Here is a 3,253-nt window from a genome sequence, read left to right as displayed (position 1 = left end):
TGCATCCTCATTCGTCCTGATTTTTTTATGTGAAATCTACGTCTTTTAGTCTTAAATCTACGTGTTATGGTTTTTCTTTTGTGTATTGCGTTATAACGTTTTGTGTAAAACCTGTACGTGATAGAGAGAAATGGGTATCATTTTCGGATTCAACGTACAGGAATTACTGTAGAACATGTAAAAATCTGAAGACAATAAAACCCAGCCTGTGTAATCAATCAAATATTTTTTAAACTCATCTTTGGTGCTACCGGGAAAAGTGCTCTTTATCAAGTCTTGAATTACCATTATGTATTTGGGAACCTCTAGCTTACTGAAGATAATTCTGAAGATTCCAAAACATTTGATAAATGTTTCACGTAATTACGTTCGCGTTTTCTTAATTATTAAATGACGTTTTCCTAAAAGAAAAAAAACAAAACAAAAAAACGAATCGATTACTTATATTTAAATTCTCTGAAAATTGTATTGTCTTGTGAGGTGACTCATAGTACATTATCACTATTAATAGCTTTTCTCTGACATTTTTTTAGGACTACGTTTAGGAGAAAGATTCACGTAGAAGCTACAAACGGTCACCGGGACCTCTGACATCAGTATTGTTATGATTGCTCATTGGCTCATTTGTATATATCTCACGTCACATAGCATGGTATCTAATCTATAGACTACCACGTGGTATGGCATCACGTGTAATTATGTCACAAGTATAATACTTGTAATTTCTCAAGTTCTGCTTTCAAAAACTAGTCGTTTATAATGCTGTTAATCAACAACAAAGATCTTAAAGTATCACATTTTCTCAGTATTCATCCTTAGGGCGGTTCCACAGTTTGCAGCTTTTCAATCTCAAACTATTCCCTGATTAATCTTTTTGCTTTTATTATAAAAGTAGTATTATCGAGAGTAGTTGATTTAGTTATATCTCAATCATTTTTATTGTAGGTCATAGATTTCACCAACCAAAAATTTAAATCCATACACGTCATACAAAGGAAGTGTCACTACCACCAAGGTGTTATGTAAAATTTAAATTTATTAATTGTTGATAAAGTTGACGATTCAGTATGTTCACGACATCACGATTAGTCTAAAACTATATTAAATCGTAATTTGTATCTGAAACTAATATAAAAGAATACGTACCCCTTAGTACAGTTTATTGTATTTTACCATGAACGAATATCTTATGTACAGGCCAGTTTTTCATAAATTTTAATTAAACGTGCATGAATTATCTTTAATGATTTTATCTGAATTATTAAAAAAAATTGCATTTTCCTAACCCTTTTCTCAGCTTGCTGTTTAGGGTTTTATAAATGCTAATTAATGATAAATTATAATTTTGTGTTATAAGGTATGACTTGTAAACAACGCAGCTGTTTTTTGTTGGTTTTTTTTTGTTGTTGTTCATTATATCCTATTTTTTCTGTGCTATTCGTTTTAATTGTTGTTATTTGTTATTAAGCTCAAAGGGCTATCTGTGCTCTGCCCACCTAGTTTCTAGTAGTATAATTCCGCAGACATACCACTGTGCCACTGGGAGTGGTGGGGGTATTCGTTTTAGATCACTCACCTTTCATGTTTAACATGTCGTTTGCCAGTAGAGTATTAAACCTCTAGTGTTAGGGATTGTTCTTTTATGAAAAAAAAGTTGAAGTTGACTTCTTTATTTATTCAGTAATATTAATAAATCTAAATTGCCTTTGACGATAGTATGCACCAAGTATATACTAACAAATTAAATTAGCCTTTCTGTCGGAATACGAGTTGGGGATAATTTTCGATACTTTACTTCTTGTTGGATTATGTATTTAAAAGTGGTCTTGACAGAACCCAAAACACCTTTTATTAATGGTTGCATTTCAGTACTGAGTCAAGGAATGGGAGGAGATAATACCTTCCCCATTTTTGTCAGAATGGACGTCAGGGCAACGTGAAACTCAATCGCTTGCTAAAAGTTACTTATGGAATGCTGATGTATAGATTCTGTTTCGTGAAAACTTTTACCTAAAAATGTATTCATGAAATTCTGTGCATAAAATATTCTATAGGTATATGGTACTGATAATGTAAAATAGATTCATTCATTGAAGTAGGACAGTTCAGTTTTCTCTATATAATCTACTTTAATACCATTGCAAATTTGATACATGATTTCAGGGATGGAAAATAGGTTTTAACTGGCGTGCCAAAATAAAATGAAAGTGTTAAGTTTTCACATACTTTTTATTTATTTCATTTAAACCGGATGTTAATAAAACATCAAAAGAAAATTCAAAAATCTTAATTTTGTTTTTGGAAGAAACTTATTGGGATAATCACAAATAATTTTTCAAAAGTTGGTGTCGCATATTTCCTTCGGATTATATCAGGTACAGGCGGGCGCGAAAGGGTTAAACATGAAAAGAATGTACGGTACACCACCGCTGTTCATGTCAGCTGTGTTCGTTAGAGCAGTGCTTCCAAAACTTTTTGCGGTACAAGTAAATAAGACCGTATGGCAGGCCTAATAGTACCGCTCTGACTTAGACAGGCAGAAATTACTGTTATATCGTGTATCAAGGAGGAAGGAAAAAATCAACCAAATTTGAAATTTAAAAAATGAATTAAATTGATAATTAATTTACATTACTAAATAAAAATTACTTAATAATTGCAAAAATTCCGTGGTGCACAGTTTGGGAAGCACTGCATTGGAGAATTAGATAACAGAAATATGGCACTGCGGGTGCGCACTTGTACAAGAGCAGTAGATCTTGCCGAATCCGCTTAGCTTCGGCGTGATGCAGAGTGAACCAAAGCTGAGTTTCACTTAGTAAGGATTCAAACTAATAATATATTTTTGTATGCATTTTCATTTTTTTTTTTACAAAACGTTTCAGCGTGCCAATAAAATTTCATTGTGTGCCATGTTTGGCACGTGCCGCCTATTTACCATCCCGGCATTATTTAGTTCATTATTTGTTTTTCTCACCTCATCTTTTTTTAGCCTCCCATTTTGTAAAAGCCTGGATCTTAACTGTATTTTATGTTACAAAATGTCTGTGTTCATCAGATTCGTCATGGACAGAGAAGGGGTGGAAAGAGACATTTGTGGGTTAACCTTGATTCTTGAAATAACTTCATGCAATGATTTACTCGCAAAAGAAATGTGTGGAAACTAACTCTTGATTAGTTAACTTTTCGAACAATTATCCTATTGGTAAATGAGCTCATTACGTTTCTTAATTAATCTAAACGTATTGGTTCT

General features: G+C 32.6%; 1 protein-coding gene across 1 annotated transcript in view; it reads left to right on the top strand.

Moving 5' to 3' along the window:
* The window catches only part of LOC106460539 (A disintegrin and metalloproteinase with thrombospondin motifs 20-like), a 138,647-nt gene extending 136,402 nt beyond the window's left edge, over positions 1–2,245 (top strand). Inside the window, exon 39 of the mRNA XM_022387283.1 lies at positions 534–2,245. The gene's annotated coding sequence lies outside the window, so the exon portion shown is untranslated. The remainder of the gene's footprint in view (positions 1–533) is intronic.
* Positions 2,246–3,253: the final 1,008 nt, after the last annotated feature.

The sequence above is a fragment of the Limulus polyphemus genome, unplaced genomic scaffold, assembly GCF_000517525.1.
Source record: "Limulus polyphemus unplaced genomic scaffold, Limulus_polyphemus-2.1.2 Scaffold791, whole genome shotgun sequence".
Lineage (NCBI taxonomy): Eukaryota > Metazoa > Arthropoda > Merostomata > Xiphosura > Limulidae > Limulus > Limulus polyphemus.
This window is presented reverse-complemented; position numbering and strand designations above follow the sequence as displayed.